The following is a 20,951-nucleotide window of genomic DNA, read 5'->3' on the forward strand; positions in this document are numbered from 1 at the left end:
GGCCAGCCCCGGCTGGGGCTCGGCTCTCCCCCCGGCGGCCAGAGCGCCGGGGGCAGGGCGGCGAGAGGGCGGTGAGCCCCGGCTGGGGCTCGGCTCTCCCCCTGGCAGCCAGAGCGCAGGGCGGCGAGCCCCAGGAGGGGCTCGCCGCTCTCCCCCCAGCGGCCGGGGGGAGGGTGCGGGGGGGGAGGGCGGCCAGAGCGCCGGGGGGAGGGCGGCGAGCCTGGCTGTGGCCCCGCTCTCCCCGGCGGCCGGAGCGCCGCGCCGCCCCCCTCCAGGTGCCGCCCCAAGCACCAGCTTGGTTGCCTGGTGCCTGGAGCCGGCCCTGGCATGCTATAGATCAGATTATACCATGCGATTGTACTAAACATGCTACTGTGTGGAACAGAGACTTGGGCAATGACAGTAGATAACAAAAAGAGATTGGAGCAGCCCATCACAGATGACTGAAGAAGATACTAAACATTTCATGCAAAGACAAAATAATAAATGCCACTGTAAGGGAGCTGGCAGAGCAGGACGTGTTAGAAAATACAATGAAAGAAGATTTAGGTGGTAGGGACATGTATACTGTCTGGAAGATGGGAGACATACAAAGCAAGGATTGAATTGGATACCCAAGGGAGGAAAAAGAAAGTGAGGAAGGCCAAGGAAGAATTGGCAGAAGACCAGGACAGAGGATATTGAATGCACTGTCTTCAGCTGAGAAGAAGTACCATGACTAGCGAGCCACCATAATCAGTGGAGGAACTGGATTGCCTGATGTATCAACGGCAAAGGAGGAACTAAGGTCTAAGGCCGGCCACTGACTCCTTTCCTCTTTCTCTTTCTACTGCTCCCATTCTGTTTGATGCCTTGGAATAAACAAACCAATCCAGTGGGCATTTTTACCTGATCCCTCTTTTACTTTGTATGATGGTTCTTCCCCATCCCCCACCCCTTGAATTAGAGGTGGAACTGATACTGGCATAATGTTCAGTATGGAGGCTGCCTGAGCTCTTCATCTGCCAGCCCCCTTAGCATTGACTGTGCTCAGAAAGTAAACTACCAAGCTTCAGCCATATCTTCTCTTTGTAAAACTAAGGAGAAGCTGGCAGTGGTTGAGGCACCTGCTGGTTTTTTGAAGCTCTCTTTCACTTTGTTTATGGCCATCAGGACTTGCATAAAAATCATGGTAGGTAGTGGATGTTGCCCTTCTCTCTCTTTCTCCTGTCTAGTCAAATGGCTAATCTAGTCAAAGTTATCTTGGAGACTCAAGCAGAAAGAGTCATGGTTAGAACAAATGAACTAACCTTCCAGTTTTGGGCCTCCCACTACAAAAAGGATGTGGACAAATTGGAGAGAGTCTAGTGGGGTACAACAAAAATGATTAGGGGGCTGGGGCACATGACTTATGAGGAGAGGCTGAGGGAACTGGGATTGTTTAGTCTGCAGAAGAGAAGAGTGAGGAGGGATCTGATAACAGCCTTCAACTACCTGAAGGGGAGTTCCAAAGAGGATGGAGCTCGGCTGTTCTCAGTGGTGGCAGATGACAGAATAAGGAGCAATGGTCTCAAGTTGCAGTGGGGGAGGTCTAGGTTGGATTTAAGGAAAAACTATTTCACTAGGAGGGAGGTGAAGCACTGGAATGGGTTACCTAGGGAGGTGGTGGAATCTCCATCCGGAGAGGTTTTTAAAGCCCGGCTTGACAAAGCCCTGGCTGGGATGATTTAGTTGGTGTTGGTCCTACTTTGAGCAGCGGATTGGACTAGATGACCTCCTGAGGTCTCTTCCAACCCTAATCTTCTACGATGTTATGAACGTTTGTTTGTGTCGGGTTGATCAGCGGAAGAATGCTGCAGTACTCTTCAGAAACATTTCACTTAGGGTTCCTGATAGACACAGAAAAGAGCTCCATATTTCTACTGGAGGATTGTTTCCTGAGGCTAAAGTCTCTGATTATTGTGTTGTCATCTCAGGACTACCCACCATTTCAGTCTCTACTGAATCTGTTGAGAGGAATGGCTTTCTGCCAGTATCTAGTTCCATGGGCTCAACATCTAAGGCTGTTGAAATAGATTCTTCTTATGGAAGACCTACAGATCAGAATCTTGGATATCAAGTGATGATACTCAAGTAGGTCAAGATTTTCTTTGTACAGTGAACAGTCGCAAATAACAAAATAAAGGGAATGCCCCTGCAAGACCCCCAAAAGACTCCAGGGGATGATGGATTCAAGTCTACTGGTAGGGGCGCTCATACAGAGCCTCCTCTGGTCTAAGGCAAATGGTCCTCTTCAGGGATATCTTTCCTCTTTGGAATCTACCAGAGCTCAGAGCTGTCCTCCTAGCTCTGGTCAAGTTAGGAAAGGTTTACCAAGATCCTTCCTCTAACATTGTCATTGCTTACATAAATCATCAAGTGGGATCAAGTTGCACATCTCTTCTCAAGGAAACCCCCTCTTTTTCAAGCACACAAAATGCCATCTTCAGTTCACACTCTGAGAAAACAATGTGTACTAATACATTGTATAAGCAGGAAGCAAACTTATAGCAGACAGAGGACTTGGAGCAGATCCATGTCTCAAACAGTAGTAGAAACTCTGAGGGTATGTCTTCACTACCCGCCGGATTGGCAGGCAGTGATTGATCCAGCGGGGATCGATTTATTGCGTCTATTCTAGATGTGATAAATTGACCCCTGAGCGCTCTCCCATCGACTCCTGTACTCCAGCACCGTGAGAGGCGCAAGCAGAGTCGACGGGGGAGCGGCAGCAGTCGACTCACTGCGGTGAAGACACCACGGTAAGTCGATCTAAGTACGTTGACTTCAGCTACGTTATTCACGCAGCTGAAGTTGTGTAACTTAGATCGATTCCTCCCGCCCCCACCCCCCCCAGTGTAGACTAGGCCTAAGAAATCTGCACATACACCTGTTCCCTGCAACAGAAAACCAAAGTGTTAAAGGCCTCTGCAACAGATACAGGGGCATGGAAGAAGAAGCCCAAGCTGCCTTCATGATGAAGTGGCTCTTTCGTCCAACCTACACAATTCTTCGTACCTCTAATTTGGAGGGTTATAAAGAAATTCACAAAGGATAGAGCGAAATCATCTTGATAGTAACGCAGTGGCCAAGCAGTTGTGGTTAGCATGCATGTCAGCTGATAGTAGTCCTCCAGTTGATCTGTCCCTGCAACAAGCCATATTGTCACAAGGCAACACCATGTCATGATCACAACCTAGCATTGGTATCAGCCTGGCTTGTGAACAGCTCCTCGGACAAATCTAGGTCAATACACAGAGTTCTGGCTACTCTTCTAGAGAGAAATCCAGACCCCACTGAAATGAATGGCAAAACTCCTATTGACTTCGGTGGGGCCAGGATTTCACTCCTGGTCTTTGGAACGGAGGACACCTCAGCTATCTACTACAGAATCTGGACAGTCTTCATTTTCTGCTACAGGGACAGGAAGTTTGGTGCTAATGCCATTGATGCAGATACTGGCCATTCAATTTATATTTTTGATTAATTTCTTGTTTAAATTTTAAATTATTCAAAAGTTTAGTTTGATTCATTTTGTTTGCCCTTGTACTTTCAGATTACATTTTTGGAAGATCTCAACTGGAGCTGTGGATAAAAGAAAGGAAGGGAGGCAGTGACTGAATGGTAGGAAAATTCTTCATCCCTGGCAGATGCCTCCTACCTGACTTGGAACTGGAGTGGGGTGGAGGGAAAGAAATTCTCTTTTATGGTGAACTCTGATATAATGCAACTTAATAATAGTGAGTCTACTCAACTTCACCTAATTGTGAAAAGGAATTAAGTCCCGAATTAATGCATTTCCATGGGTTTTTATTACAAGTAGAGTGAAATTGTATTACACACTCCAGATTTTACAATGATGTGGAAATCATGTTGCAGTACCTTCACCACCATTACGTTATAACTATAAACAGACCCTTTAGAATAAGACCTTTTGAGATTTTTTTTTTTTTGTAAAGTGCATGTTAGGCAGATTAGACAGCCAAATCCCTGACTCAGCATTCAGCATTTGTTACCGATAGTGAATTTCTGCTAAGTGCAGAGTCAATTTATTTTCTAGGTGAGGGTTGCTTTGTGCACCCTGCAGAAAGGAGAGCTTAATTCCAGATGTCATAGGGGAAGCCACGGGGAGGACCAGCCATTAGTAATTGTTCTGAGCAAGGAGATTGCATGATGGTTGGGGCACCAGATTTCCCCTGCTATTGAGGACATTTCCCCCTTTTTCTCAGAGATATAGATAAATACCTACTGTTTCTTCCTTCCCCGTAGAGATTAACATTTTTATGAAGGTGTATATATCAAGAATTTAGCTATCTAATCTAAGGTTTTTGCCTTTACAATAAAAGCAGTGGCAATGCCAGCAGTGTTGGTTCCCAGACTTTGAGCTCCTCCAACCACACACAATGAAACAGAGTGCAGCACAGTAAAATGCAGTATACTTTAATACTTTGTGAGGAAGGCCCTTTATCTCCTTGGGGCCTTTCCCATTAGCCTCCTCTGCCTGCTGTGCCTTCTCCATCTGGTCTTTTGTGTGCTCATCTTCACCAAGGTCCTGGTAAGCTGAATCAGCTAACCAGATGGCTTGTTTGTCAGGACAGAATCTAGCTCTTCATGGAAGGGCAGCCTGGGAGGTCGGGTTATTGTCCCAGCACCTTAATAATAATAATAATAATAATAATAATTAATACCTAGCTTTTCTCTGGTGCTTTTCATCAGTAGATCTCAAAGCACTTTACAAAGGAGGTAAGGATATTGTGCTACCACTGCTTTGCACTGTGCTCAACGTCCTGACATCTTATATAGGCCTATTGGTTGTGGGCCTTAGAGGCCAGGTGTGCCCTAACAGTCTCATTGCTCCAAATCCCAAGTAAGACCCTCATGTTGGCCTTTGGCCACCTCATAGCTTGACTGAATGCTTTCCCTGGAGTGGGAAGTGAATGCTGGTGTTCACAAGTGCTGTAGTTACCTACAGCAAGTGCTGTACATTATATACTAGTAAAGGATTTCCTGTTACTCAGTGGAATGCCTGTAGCAAGGAGGAATAGAAAGCTGGGGGAACATGATAGGAAACACTTGCTGTGAAATGTGAAGTGTGGCGTTGTGGGACGGAGTTGGGAGAACTTGTGTAGCTGTACGGTTGTGGTTTCTTGTCCACTCTGGTGAGAAACTGTTGTAGAACGTACATACTCAGCCAGATCTGAGCTAAGGACCTTGTTCCAACAAATCTGTACACAGACTTGATAAAAGACAAAAGTATGTGGGGAGTGGGGAGGAAAATAGATAGATGTTATGACTGTGTCTTGTCTGAGTGATATTTTTTTTTTTAATTTAAGAGTCAGGAGGACGACTGTAAGTTGGGTAATGGTGTTAAAATTGTTGGACTACAAAATAGAATCTACAAAAATCTAAAAGGGGAAGACAATGGTGTACCGTAGGGCTTTGGAAAATATGGGATGGTGAACTGGAGCTCCCTTAATGCATCAGCCCATCTGTCTTGCTAGTTTCTTTGCCTTAATCATAGACTTCATGAAGTGTCTAATTTTCTTTTTTTAGCTTTCTGTCTTCCCCTTGTGCAAAAGTTAAGGAAGGGAAATGATTGGAGCTGGATTTACTTTTACATGAGAAAGGAAAAATAGTATTAGAAGAAGTTAATGATTGTGTTTGCGTGTACTGTAGATATAAGCTATGTCTACACTCGGTTTTTTTGGGGGGATGGGGGGAAAATTTTCCAATATTGCTACCAATGTGGCAACTCCTCTGGTGATGGTAAACAGTGGGAGTGCTAGTGTTGACCAGCCTCCAATGGTTGCTAGTGATTTTAATGCTGTGTTGTCTAACTCTGCTCAGAGCAGGTCTAAACAACATGGGGTGAAATCCTGGCTCCATTGACTTTAACAAAGCCTGTATTTCAACCATCGCATTTAAAAATGGCAGGGGCTGCAGGACCATCACTAGTACTTTTACTTTTGCTACTATTAGTCATTAGCTATCAGGGCATAGAAACTTAGGGACAGATCCAGCTCTCTCTTACACCTTTGTATTTCTGCAGCAAATCTATTAAAGTCCATGGAATTACTCAAGGTTTATACCAGTATATATAAGATTACATTCTGGACCCAAAAGTTATAACCTTTTTGTTACTGTTCAGTGGCCTAGATGAAATGAGTTTTCAATCTCCATGCGGTTCCTAGTTGAATTTCTATCGCAATACATGGAGCTGCATCAGTTTTTAGCAACAGTGGGAAATTTTTGCCAAAATCCGCAGTGTAGCTATGGCCACATACTCGCAGTATGTACTATGTGGAAGACACTGATTGACATTAATTAGGAGTGGGTGGTGAGAAAGTGTAAAAATAAAATTTCTTTCTGCAAGGTTTACTATTAGAAATAAAGTATGTGATGTAACACCGAATGTGTGCGTGTGTGTGTGTGTGTGTGTGTGTGTGTGTGTGTGTGTAGAGGAGGTTGCCAATTCATCCTTTAGAACAATAGTGGGAGTTAAACATTACAGGTTTGAATGTCAATAAAAGTCTGGGAGTGCAACCTGTCTGTTGTGCGCTGCTCAGTATAATGTGTTTCAAATTTGTTTCTGTTTGTTCGGAGCTCAAAATGCCTTGAGAAAAAAAACTAATGATGTAGAATGGAATTTGTGGCAGAAAAACTGCTCCAAGTACTTTGTGTTATTACCTAGGATATTTTGGGGACAAATCTATTCCAGAAGGGAAGGACAATTTTGTCTGTAAATTGTAGCAGGAACAGCACATTAAAATTGAATAGGTCGTCAAGTAGTGAGTAGGTATAGTCCTGACTGATAATATTTCTCAAATCCTTCTCTATATGTATTCTGAGGGTAAGAAGCAATGAATGGGTTCCACTGGATTAATGATTTGTGAAATACATTTTTATGTATGTCCAACTTTTCTTCTGAAATATATGGGCATTCAGCTGTGTCAACCTACAGACATATCCATTGGCAGTCTATTGGGCTGCATTAATGAATCCAAACCCAAAGGCTCTGTTCTCGAAGAACTGTCTTATGTGCAAGTATCTAGGGTTTATGTGTGTGGTGTTGGTGGAGAATTTTCTGTGGAAGTTTTATACAGCTCTGTGTGTGTGTGTGTTTCTCTCTCTCGCGCGCGAGCGAGCGCACATACGCAGATTTTACATCCTTTGTTAAAAAAAAAAAAAAACGAGGGGGGAGGTGCAGATCTGTAGCCTGCGTGAGTCAGTATAGCTCTAATCAGGTGACTGTAGCTATGCTAGTTTACACCATATCTGCTCCACAAAATTCAGGGCCTTTCAGATTTGGCCTGGGTTGATACTAACCAAGAGCCAGATTCTGCTCTCTGTTACAATGGTGTAAATCCATAACAAGCCCACTGAAATCCTCTGAATTGCTCCAGATTTACAGTTTACACTAAGCCCCCGCCCCCCCCAGCGCCGCGCCACCGAAACAAAAAAAACACCCCTCGAGCACAAGGTACAGGCACAGAGAATCGGGCCATTAGAAGTTGAAATCTCATTTCTGTTTAATGACCTCACCCAGCCATTTAAAACCAGGCAAGTGGTTTGTGGTAAATGAATGCATTTAAGGTTACCGTTTGATGTTTTTTTATTCCTTTAGGTCCTGACTCTACAGTCTTTACACAGGGAAAGCTTCAACTGAAGTCAGGGATTGGGAATTTTACCAAAGTGTCACCATAGGCCTCTTCCCATGTCTCGCACATTGCTACCGATCACCATGCAATGTTAAACTTCCAGGACTTGATTCTCATATACACAAGGTGATTTTACACTGCTCTGGCAATGTAAAGGGGCCTTGAAGTGGGTGTAGATTACCTGGTTCCTGTTTACATTAAAGGCCCCTTTTATATTGCCAGAGCTATGTAAAGTGGTGTAAATGAGAATCAGATGCATTTAAAAAACAAATGGTAAATGAAAAAAATGTGTATGTAAAGTGTTCTATGGATATAAATCTTTCAGTCATTGGATAACTATTTATAACTTGAATTAAACAGCTTAGGCTGACATGTACAGTTCCATCAATTTTTGGGTGGGGGGGTGGATGGTTTATGGATAAGTGGGAGGAAAATCTTTTCAGTAAATACTTTCTAGGAATGTGTCATTACAGAACATTCCCGTATTTAATTTGAAATAAAAAGTATTGTTAAAAATTTTCCCTGATCCTCTTTTAAAGCCAGTGTCTGTTCAGTTTAGTCAAGATATGTGTATCACAGTTATCATCCTGTTCTCAATTCCTTGTTACAAACCGTACAGCATGAAACATCAAATGGTCTTTAATACAACACACAGAGACACGGCCTAAAATACTTTTTAATCTACTATACTAGTACATTGTTGTACTGTAAGTGCTTTCCCAACAGTGTTTGTAGCACAAAATAATGTTCTCACAGTTCAAATGCTTCAGAAGTCAGCAGTGACCACCTTTGCGTATAGGCTAAGAACCTGGAATATCCGGTTTCGTTTTGAAATGGCTTTCTTTTATTTAATTACCAGGTTTTTACCTTTTTTAAAAAAAGTGGCTATACTGGAAATACTGGCACAGCCATAGGTATATAGCAGTGAGAACAGTGCTGCTATTATATCTGGGATGGGTTTAAAGCAGCGATTTTTTTTAAATTGAATTTTTGGCAGAATTTTGTTTTGTTTGTGAACTTCAAAGTAAACTATTTCCCCCCCAAAACTACTGCTTTTGTATATTTGGGAAGGAGCAATCTCTCCTTCAAGAGATAATGTATAAGTACTAGGAACTGTGTATATCTCCTATCTATCTAAGGTACATATGTAGCCTCTGTTAACATAGTATCTGAGTGCCTCGCCATCTTTAGTGTATGTATCCTCACAACACCCCGTGAGGTAGGAAAGTGCTATAATGCCCATTTTACAAATGGGGATCTGAGGCACAAAGAGGCTACGGTCTGGATCCACAAAGGGACTTAGGTGTTGCAGTGCTGAGCATCGCAGTGTCTAAAAGTCAGGTGCTATGAAAATCACTGGAACTACACTGAGATCCGCAAATCCTGACTTACGTGCCTAGGCTCCCTATACAATGAATGAGGAGAAAAAGATGCCTAAGAATGTGATCCACAAAAGCCGTCATGCCTAAGCCAGCCAATGGCGGATGCTGAGGAAATGGGGAATGCTAAGCCCCACCCCTCTCAAGGAGGTAGTCGTCTAAATTGGGCTGCCGGGAGGTGCTAATCCCTGCTAGTGATCCACAACCAGGAACCCCTCTCCTGGATTTCTTGTGAGAATGAGTTAGGCACCTGCCTCTCAGTCCACACAAAACTGTGGCAGCAGGAAGTGGTGCTGCTTACTGCACTGATGATGATTTAGCGCAGTGGTTAGAGAACTCACCTGTGATGTGGGAGACCTGCGTACAATTCCCATCTCTTTTCCTGAGGGGGAGAGAGGATTTGAACTGGGATCTCCCAGCTCTGTGAAGAGTGCTCTAACAACTGAGGTGGGGCTCCCTCGGTCTCTTCTGTTGAAGCATTTCCAATTTGGATAAATAATTAAAGGCTAATTGGAGCAGGGGGACTGAACTCTGGCTCTTCTCCCTCATGGGTGGGTGCCCTACCTGCCAGGCTATAGAGTCATTCTTTGTGTCTGCTCCAATGTCTCTGTACGTATTTACCCGCAGTGGAACAGCTTCAACAGGAGAGACTGAGGGAGCCTCATGTTAGAATATCCTATAGCTCATGGTTAGAACCCTGTCCTGAGAGGTGGGAGACCCCTGTTCAAATCCTTTCTCTACTTCTGGTAGAGGGGAGAAATGAACCCATGACTCCCACATCCTAGGTGAATGCTCCTACCCCACCGTCAGATTTTGAATGGAACCTGTAGGCAGCCTCTGAGCATCGCTACTTGATGGGGCCCCACAAGCGAGATAGGCACTCTTCTGCTTATCTTCCCCCAGTTTGCAGATCACCGTGGGGCTTAGGTAGGAGATAGGCATCTGGATGCCTAAAGAAGGGCAGCAGTGCACATGCCCAGAGGCAGAAACTTAAGTGCCTAGGGAACTTTTACCCTGAAAACTGAGGTGCTGGGTGAGTTTAGGCACCTACAGGGTTATGTGGTAGCCATGCAGGAGTTTTGTGGATTGCACCAGTGCCTAAAATTGGGATTTAGGTGCCTAAGTGATGTACCCAAGGTCACACAGGAAACCTGTGCTAAAGCAGGGAATTAAACCTAGATTTCTCAGGTCCCAGGCTGGCACCCTGACCACTAGACAATCCTCCTTCTCTTCTCTTTAGTTTAGAACTCTAGGAATTGGGCTGAGCCTCGCCATGAACTATTGTTGTGAGGGCACCTGTGACTAGACCACTAACTCATCTGCAGTGAAACGCTGTTAAAAGGAATTCCTTTATGTCATTAAAATTCATTCAGGGAGGTCTCTCTGTTGGTGGAGTGAAAAGGTGGGAAGAGTTTTTCCTTTCATTTAGGCCTGAAATTTAGTGCGTAAAATTAAGTGATGTTCTGCCGTGGACATCAAAAGACACATTGATAAATTTGTTACTTCTTTCATGCTGTAATTGTGAATTGTGTTTTGATATGTATTTTCACTTAAAGCTCAGAACAGATGGAAAATGTTCTTTTTTAAAAAAAAAAAGAGTCTATATAGGTCAGCTATGCTGCCAAATGGCTGTTCACTAGGACTGGAGATTTGGTCACTAATTCCATATTGGAAGGAAAAGGACTTCACAAAAAGTTCATTATATCAGTTTTTCTATAACTATAGATTCCATGGCATATATAAATAGTCACAAGTGAAAGTACTTTGCTTTATAGCTATTCATGGTGATCTCATTCCTTACTATGTGGTCTGCACAGGACTACTCTGAATATGGGTAGGATTTTTTCCTTTCTAATGTTTCTACATCAGTGTAATGTATCTGAGAACACTCTGTAGATATTTGACCATCTGGTTCCTTTAATTCTGCTGAATTTACCAGAAGAAAAAGTAATGTGTTATGCCTTTCTAAATATAGTTCTCGTTCCTTGATTGAAAATTGAATCACTTACCCTGTGAAAGACAGTGATATTTTGTATTTTTCCCTTGCTGCATTCTGAATACATTTGTGGAAATTAAAAACCTTAGTACAGGTGGTCATTTCTCTGAAATTTATCACCATGTTTTTGTTGCTTTGGGACACAAATGTTCTCTGTCTCTGGTAAAGAAGAAAGGTATTACTGCTCTTCAGGAAACCCTCTTTATTATCTGATCTCTTTTTATTTACTAGATGGTAGTGCAAAGTAAAAAGATTCAAAAACCTGTTTATAGAGAACAATGTTAGCTGAATGGAGAGCCGGATAGTGAAAGAAGAAAGCTAGTCTGTTGGGAAGGATACACTTCACTTTGCCTTTAAAATAGAGCTTTGTAAAATTTTCATCATAAAATTCCAATTGAGATTAAACTTCCCCATTCTGTTGCAAACCTGAAACTCAGCTCAGATTTGGGCCTTGTTCTTGCAGTAGGGTCTGCTAGCATGGACACTTATGCCAGCACAGAGACCTACTGAAGTAATGGGGGTTTTCTTGGCTTTCAGGACTGGCACTAGCAGATTCAATTTCAGGATTGGGATTGTAGGGGGTTCACTGAAACCAAACCTTCCAGTGAATCTGAGCTGAGGTTTGGACAAACTGGGCTGAATGTAAATTAATTCAGTGATTTTCCTCATTGGTGTTGATTATTATAAAAAAAATACAGTTAACAATTGAATGACATTGAAGGACACTTTGCCACCCAAATAAATATCTCAGGAGATGGCCTACAATCTTCTATGGCAACTGAAGGACTAAATTTAGTTTCTGCCAGAAGATGACAATTTCATGCCTGATAAAACACCAAACAGTGAACTATTGCGGTACAATCAGACTAGGAGTAAGATTTCCCTGGACTGATGTTACTCATCAGCCACAATCTGTAGAAATGAATGTCGAGTTTAGAGATCATCAGGATATTAAGGAGATGTGCCCATGAAGAGATTCTGTACTTCCAATTTAAAAAAACAACAACAACTCAATAAATGTTATAAGTGAAAAAAGTCTAATTGCTGCAGAAGGGAAAAGAGTTTCTCCAGCAGAAATGTTTTACTCTTGTGTTGTCTTTATTCTAAACTGTTCCGATCTCTCTCTCCCTCCTCCCCCCAGGTAGACAAGTTAGAAATTTTATACACTAACCCCAAACCTGCCATTAGTCGAGTCATAAATATTGGAACATGACATTTCTTGTATAGCTGCAAAAGAACCAAAGGCTTTGAGTCTTAATGGAAACAGCCGGTGGCTAAAGTTTTCACTGTAGTGTTAGTGTAATGTACTATATGAGGTGAGGTGAATTAATAGATGTGTTACACAGAAATTCAGAATGTGACTTTTTTAGGTAATAAACTTGTATATGTTGCATAAATCATTTGAGTGACGGTTATTTTTCGTTGACTCAAAAGCTGATGTAACTTGCTGTTCGTAGTTAAGAAAGCTGTCATCGGTGGTATCTTTGAATTGTAGGTAGAACTGCAAAGCAAAGGGGTAAGTTTCCTTGGTGACCTCAGCTCGGGGACGGGTGATGAATTGACAACTATTTCTTTGTGTCCATAACCCAGAGTAATAAAATCTGTCATGAAAGTATATTCTTTTCTCTTTGCTATCCTCCGCTTTTATACTGTAGCATTAGAAATAAACAAGTAAATAGCAATCTGATATCTTACTTTTCAAGGTATAAATAATTACACCATTACATGGCATGGTCATTTCCCCATTGTTAAGAGGACAAATAATCATGTGATTATACAGTAATTTCCATGTTGGTGCAGATTAATGAGGAGGGGTGGTAGAAATGTGCTGGCTGCATGGATATTGTTTTTTACTGGTGATCTGCTGTATTCGTCATACCTTAAGTTTTGTTTAGTGTTTTAAAACACAAGTTCTAGTTCTTTTGGTTGCCAGTACAGTTTTCCATAACATGAGTCAGTGCTCTACTCTTTAGTTTATTCTGGCAAAACATAGACCTAGCAGAGGTGTGAGCATCCTGCATTCATCTTTAAAAAGTGTTATCTTTAAACTCTAGTTTTGATTCTTCAAATGCATAAACTTATCCGGTTGAGGTACCCAACCCAACCAGATGGGTATGGGCTCCAGGCTTATCACAAGCTCACAGGGCCTTAGGATACTTCTACACTTACCTCCGGGTCCGACGGCAGGCAATCGATGTTCTGGGATCGATCCCGGCAGTGCTCGCCGTCGACGCCGGTACTCCAGCTCAGCGAGAGGAGTACTCGGCATCGACGGGGGAGCCTTCCTGCCGCGTCTGGACCCGCGGTAAGTTTGGACTAAGGTACTTCAAATTCAGCTACGTTATTAACGTAGCTGAATTTGCGTACCTTAGTCCGAAGTGGGGGGGGTAGTGTGGACCAGGCCTTACACTGCTGCAAGGATAGTGCGGTTAGCCACCCGGGGATGAGGAAGGGGTGCGCTTTGTGTTGTTCTTGAGACATTGCCTCTGAATGATGCATGGAACAACATTAATAGTCTTCTAGGCCTTCTATATCTTTGCTGTACAGAGGGTTACTGGGACATAGTGGCATTCAAAGAGGATAAAGGGAGAAAAATTGAGGGATCCTGGAACCTTTTACTCTTTCTGACCCCTAGCAGAAGTAAATGATTAAACAGGGCTTGCAGACAATTCTGTGGAGATGAGGGAGCAAGGATGTCAGTGTTTATTTTGAGATGATAAAACAAAGTTTTTATTTATGTAACAAGTAAGAATTGATGATATTACAAGCAGTTCGGATCTTTTTTTCTCCTAAAGATTATGTAAGATTGTTGTTTGCTTGTTTGTTTTTCTCAATATCTAACAAGCTGATTGTGGCAGCTTTGGCATGACAGAAAGCAACCTTCTTGCCTGTCGTTATGTGTACTCAGACAGCATTTTTCCAGGTTTAGAAAGTCGTGGGGGAGAGGAGGCTGATAAAAACTTATTTCTGCACAATTTGAACCAGTTGCTGGACATGTATTACCTTGCAACTACTTTCCCAGCTTCCATTCTCATGACCCTAAGCGCTTGTCTGCCCTGTGAAACTTACTGTGCTAGCACTGTGTGCCATCGTGTCCCTGATCTTTACGGGGCTATTGCACAGTTCTGTAATTTGACTATAGCATGAGTTGGTACCATCCATACAGGCCAAGCTCAATCTGTGTCATAATGCTATCTGGGCTATAACACTGCCATATTATAACATGGTACATGTTCTAGTGGAGTCAGAAGCTAAATCATAACTGTACTTACAAATTTCAGAGTAGCAGCCGTGTTAGTCTGTATCCGCAAAAATAACAGGAGTACTTGTGGCACCTTAGAGACTAACAAATTTGTTAGTCTCTAAGGTGCCACAAGTACTCCTGTTATTTGTACTTACAAAGTCTCTGCCATACTTTATAGTTTGAAACTATTTCCAAGCAATGTTTGTAACATGATTTGCATCCAAACCTTACCTGCCTACATAGTAAAAAGAACAGGAGTACTTGTGGCACCTTAGACACTACAAAGTGTGTTACAAACAATTGTGATTCTAATAAAAATCCCTCTCCACTTTGTACAGAGATCTTGTTCAGAGAAACAGCCCTAGAAGTTTGCTTGATGAACGTTTTTGAACATGGAAATGTTGAGAGCACAGTTCAGGCCATGGTTGGTACCTAGAAACTACAGTGGTGGGTACTATATAAAGTCTCTAAGAGCAATTATAAACAGGACCGTACGTTTTGCAGCTGCTGTGTTTGTTGCACAGTTCGTATGTAATTCGCACACTGTGTTCGGATGGGTTTCAATAAATATATCTGTCTGAGGGTTTCCTATAGCACCTACTTTCATAGGGTCCAAGCAGTGGGTATACCTATACAGTGAATTTGCTTGCACTGTGCAGGATTTATATGACTTGCAATTTCATTTGCATTACAAAAGGACAAAAATTTAAAAAAGATTTCTGGAAATTGTAATTGAGAAACTTGGTCAAAATGTATTCTTGGAAAATGTCACCGTAAAATCTGTCTGCCCCTTTAAATAAGTGGCTACACATGCTTCCAATGTGCATGCGAGGAGGTAGTGTCGGGACACAGAGAGCCCATGTAGTAAGATCTACAGCCTCTTGCTTGGCACTTTGTTGTGCTCCTTAGGGGCTTTATCGGTAGTATTGGGAGAGGGTTATTTAAGGGTGGCACATGGGAGGATTAGGGAAAGTGTGGGGTGTGGCCAGTGGACTCCTTGCCTATGCAGAGTCACCAGCCATTTCTCCCATCACAGAGAGGGCTGCAGCAGCTGCAGAGGTCAAAAATTGCTTTAATAGTAATGTTTGTTTTATCATGTCTCAATAATTGGTTTTAAACGTTGTGTGTAAAATAAAAGCAGATTTTTCTTCTCTCAAAGGCTTAAATCTTAGTGGAAATATTTTTGAACAAGCAAATTACACATCCCATTGATCACTAAATCTTGCTTATTCACATAGATACAATCTTCTTCCCCATTATTTCCACACTCATTTCTTTTGTTTAGGTGCATTGCAACTGCTTTATTTTGCATACATTGACCTGTGGAATTAAAGAGAAACCAATAGCAGGTAAAAGCGCTATTGTAATTATGTGAAGGCAGAAATTCCTCATACACTGGTATTATTAAATAAAAATGTACTTGTTTTCTCTCCAAATCCAACTCATAACTCCTCTTCAATATTAAATCTAGTTTGTCTGGCCTCTGTCTCTGAAACACTTGTTCCTCTCAAAGATGCAAAATGTAATTTTTTGTGCCTGAATACTTTATTAGCAGGGATAACCTCATGTTTTTTCTCATTTTTGTTCAATACGGAAGATAAAACAGTTTCAGAATCAAGCCTATCCCTTATTAATTTGAGATTTAGGAAGCAGAATAAAGAAGTGCAAATAGAGTGCTTTCAAATAAATCATCACTAATTGTACATACAGATGCACTGACTACATTTGAACCTGCTTAATAACTTTTGCTGAGTGTCACCTGTTTGAGATTAAAACCTATTTAAATATGTGGGGGCCTGATTCTCTCACTTACTGCTGCAAATCTGGAGTAACTCCACTGAAATCAACTGTTACACTAGTGTGAAACTGGTATAAGTGAGAGTGGAATGCGTCTCACAATTGTCACTTTTATATGTGCAACACAAGCACATCTTCTGTTTCACAACCATTGCAACCTTGAGTTGTGTGCTCTACAAGAGGAGCCTGCTTGTTAGCCATCCCCAACGAGCTGTCTGATTTGTCCTTTCGTCTGTTCCATGTCTAATAACAGGCACTTCCCATCAGATATGGCATTTGCCAAGCCAGTTTGCAGCAACTTCATCAGCAAAGTGCTCAGCCCTCTGGTCATAGGGCAGTCATCAGTGATATGTGATATTGTCTGTCTTTGGCCAGAGCCGCAGTGTTGGATCCTGTTGTTAGCCCCAGGTGTGAAGGCTGGCTGCACACTGACGCTGGATCATTTTGAAATTGGTTCAGAAGATACTTTTTTCCTAGACATCTGTGTAGTATTTCTAGTCTGCCTTCATGAAGTTTCATCTTGGCTTCTTAAATGTTCTAATGATTGGGAGTTGTAGGCTGACATTGATAGTAGAAGGTCTGCGTTGGCTGTGGTGGGAAGTCTTCCAAAACCAGACATGATGCAGGTTGGGAATGACCATCCACGGATGATACCCAGCACATATCAGGAGAGCATTCATGAGACCACCTGGCTGAGCGGAAGATTTCCTCTCTGCTTTACATCATGGATGAGGGCAAGATCATTGGTAGGTGCCCACTCCATGAGTTGGTCTCCATTCGAGTCTGATGCTGAGTATTCCCAATCAGGATGGTGGCTGTTGAAGTCACCTATGTAGACAGCTGGATGAGCTAGTCTCTTTTGAACTTGCTGGTTCCAGTTAACATTTGGTAGCTTGTAAACATTTGCAATCTGGAAACTTCTCACCTGAATCACATCGCAGACACCAGTAGATGTAAGCAGAGCGGCATCTAAGATGTTTGACCAGATGTAGGTGCTGTGGCCATGTTTGGCATGTGGGGTGTGGCACAATAGGTCAAAACGGGTTACCTTGAAGCATCTTGCAGTGGCGATGTGCGTCTCTTGTAGGCAGATAATGTCAACGTCATGACGACAGAACAAATAGCTGATAATGCTGTGTATGGCTGCCGACCATCTCTCAACGGTGAGCTGCAGTGTTCTAAGGGCTAGCCCAATGGCTCAAACGTTTTGGGCGGGGGGAGCGGAATTGCGGCAGGAATGTTGGCGGGAAAGTGACCAAGATTTAGCCCCAGAAAGGACTTTCAATGCAGTCTGCTGATGGAATCATCAGTTTCCCTGGTATGAACTGGATACTTACGGGGTGCGCAAAGAGAATGCTGATCCATTGCCCCCACTTCTCATTATGCTAACTATTGCACCAAAGGCTTTCACAAAGACTTTAGCCATGTCTGCAGTATTTTTCTTTAACAGGGAATCCAGCATGATTTTGCGTAGAGACTGCTCTTCTATTTGTCTAGCCCATCACCTGGGGACCACAGTGACTATTATTTCCAGGTGTTGGTGAATTTTAGGAAGAGTGCCTTTTCTGTTTGACCAAGGTTAGTTCATTTGGAAACTCGCTTTGGCACATCAGTGAGCAGGTGTCCATCTCGGGGGAGAGACTAAGGACTAATTAAAAAGCGGTTTGGTAACTTCAAAAGTTCAAGCTTCTGTCACAAAAGGAATGTATGCACCTATTCTTTTTATGGGCGGTCAGCTTAGATGCTAACCCATTGGATTCACTGTTGATCCTCTTTTGAGATTTGTTCTACATCAAGGGGTGAATGCTAATTCTAATCTGAACATTGTTGTTTGGCCAGAATGAAGCCCTCACTAAAGTAATGGCTGCAAGAGGAATGCATTCACCAATAACTTAATTTGTGTGAACCTGAATAGGAACCAGTATCCTCAAATAACAGCTTCCTAGGCTGTGGTGTGATAAGAGTATCTCTTTATCCCAGGGGTGTGGTCAAGTCAGAAAGTTTTCCAACATATAGATCCACATAAATGCCATCTTCTTTTGTGGAACTGTCATCTCACAAGCTAAGCAGGCTGAAGATGGACCAGCATTTCCTTTTAACAAGGGTCTAATGGCTGAGCATGGATCTAGGATCCCAGAGTTTTGAATTTTATTTAGGTCTGGTTCTGCTATAGACTTGTGCTGTGACCTTGGGCACGACACTTAACTGCTCTGTGCTTCAGTTTCCCCATCTGTAAAATGGGAACAACCATACTGTGAGGTTTAAATATGTTAGTGGTCATTTTTATTTATTACTTGGATGGGAAACCTCCCATAGAACCTCAGTGTGGTGTTGGTGATTCACTGAGTGACGCTCTTTCCCCAAGCTAGTGAACAAATGCCCCAGTGTGGTGCTTCTGGAGGTGTCTTCTTTCAGAAAACATGTCAAACAGGTCCTGTTATCATGATACTTTTCATAACCCACCTGGCCTGAAAATCCCAACTCAATTGGCTACAGTCTGTCTACCAAAATCTTACCTGTAATTTCAGTTGGATATGGTATTCTTCATGTCCTGCCCAAAACAGTTATTTGGTGTTGCTTTGGGATCTTATCAGCTTCACCCTTTTTTTTTTTTATTAGCTGCAACTCAAAGCCCATAAAAGGTACCCAGCAGGGGGGTAGCTAGAGTATTGGGGGAGAGAGACCAGGTGGAGGAAAGGAAAGGAGTAGAACATGGAACCGATGTGGGTGGAGGGAAGCAGGATCAATAAGGAAATGCAGGAGGTGGGAGCTAGAACATATTCATGGAAGACAAATAAGCAGGAGACTGAGCTGAAGATGCCAAATCTGTTCCCAGATATTTATCCTGGACTACCACTTCAGTCAGAGCGAACAATCAGATGAAACGCAGGGCCAAAGAAACTCCATATTATAAAAGCAGCAACACTTAATGTATCCAGTTTGGCTGGTAAAGGTGTGAAAGTTGCGGATAAGATAGGAGAGAGGCAGACAGGAAGAGATGAGAAGGCAGGGACGTCAGAGGAGCTGGGAAAGGGGCAAAAGAGATGGACTGGTTAGCTGCGTATGCAGCTTTGCAAGTGGGAGGAGACTAGAAGTGCCTGTTTGCATGTGGTATGTGAGGGACTTCATGCCAGCTTGGGGAGGGAGTTGGAGGAGGAAGAAGAGGGCCAACAATGTGAAAAAAAGGCAATAGTGAGGGGCGTTCCCGTCACCTTTGTCCAGTCGGGGAGTTGCAATGCAATGGAAGCTTTCAGTACTTCAGTGGTTCATTAAATGACCATCTATACCCACTACTTACCTCAGGGGTGTTATGAGCCTTAACTAGTTAATGTTTATCCTCTGATGCAAGGAACTACTGAAATGCAGGTTGTCATCATCGTCGTCATCATCATCATTAGGACGACTTGGGGAACTGTAAATAACAGTTGAGAGGGGTGAAGTCAGAAGAGCTGATTTGGCTATGGGGCCTAATTTCCAGTCTGCCCTTAATACAGCATCCTGTAGAGCTCCCACAATTTTACTGATCCAATGTGTCTTCTTTAGATGGCTGTCCACGAGACTATGCCTGTTTTTTAAAAGTCTGGCCAGTAGTTTAACAAGTCAGGCTACCAAAAGGCCATCTTAATGAGGAAAAAAGATCCCCTGGGTGGGAAATTCCAAGATAGCTGAGACTCACAGATCCCATGTATAAATAAGAAATCACCCTACTCCTCTCACTGTGTTTTGTGTCATAGGCGTCTTCCCCCTTCCAGCCTTTCTGATCCGTAACTCTTCATGAAATCCAGATGGGTTTCATTTTGCTTGCAAGTTTTTACATTATTTTAATCTTAGCTCTTTCCAAAAAAGAGGAGAATAATAGAAAAACAGCCCTTGTGAGATACAAACTTCTAGATGATGGTATCAATTTACTTTTCACAGTTAGGCACAATAAATTACTTTTCATCACAGGTAAAATTTGCTACAATGACATGTTTCCTCCTCCACAGAATACAGTCGGGTTCCGAGACAGTGATAAAGAACTAGCAGTCATGAAATTGAAGTAGCATTTAACTTTTTATTTAACTTTTATCTGCTTGATGAACTATACAGTAAGTTGTACAGACAGGTTATTTGCAGACAGATTGCATTTTAACATCCTATTACCTGTGAGGAATTTGCTCTTCGCTTTAGGCTGAGCTTTTCAAAAGGAGCATAGTGTCATGATGGAAAAATAAAAGGCCAAATCCTGCAGTTTATTCTTCATTCAAACCTCCTGTTGAGACAATCAGTGTCTGTATAAGGATTGAGTAAGGGATTCTAATGTTTAGCCTACATTTTTGACAAAGTATCTGATTTTTATTTTCTAATGGCCGGTGTTATGCCAATTTCATGCCAGTTTAACTGTATTGATCATTGGAGTGGCCTTGGTGTAAAAGGAGGATAATACAGTGGGGAATCAGACTCTATGGGCTAATTCTCCTCTAACTGATGCTGGTGTAAATCAAGAGTACCTCCACTGAAACCAATGGAGTTATGCTGCTAAAACTGGTGTAAGCAAGAGAAAAATCAGGCCCTAAGTATCTAACTTTCAGGTACCTTTTAGACATTAGTTTATTTGCTATTGTCAAGACCTACAGACTGTATACATGAATGCCAAAAGTATCAAATCTGGGTGCCTAAAGCCGTGGCCTGATTTTTGGAGTGGTCAACCCACCTGGAACCCCTCGCTTAACTTCAGTGGGCATTATGCTGCCCTGTACCCCTGTAAAGCAGCTCATTTATTGCCTAACGGGAGGCATCTAAATGTGAAAATGTTGGCCTAATATTACTGCTTCCCAGGTCTCCTGTTCTATAGACTGCTGTTAATTTTTGCGACAAGG

The 20,951-nt window shown here is 42.5% G+C and overlaps 1 protein-coding gene across 1 annotated transcript in view; it reads left to right on the plus strand.

Annotated features, from left to right (window-relative positions):
* The window catches only part of ATXN1 (ataxin 1), a 277,443-nt gene that overhangs the window by 93,825 nt on the left and 162,667 nt on the right, over nt 1-20,951 (plus strand). The window contains exon 4 of the mRNA XM_026660308.2: nt 3,575-3,642. The gene's annotated coding sequence lies outside the window, so the exon portion shown is untranslated. The remainder of the gene's footprint in view (nt 1-3,574; nt 3,643-20,951) is intronic.

The sequence above is a fragment of the Terrapene carolina genome, unplaced genomic scaffold, assembly GCF_002925995.2.
Source record: "Terrapene carolina triunguis isolate 2854851 unplaced genomic scaffold, T_m_triunguis-2.0 Scaffold58, whole genome shotgun sequence".
Classification (NCBI taxonomy): Eukaryota; Metazoa; Chordata; order Testudines; family Emydidae; genus Terrapene; species Terrapene triunguis.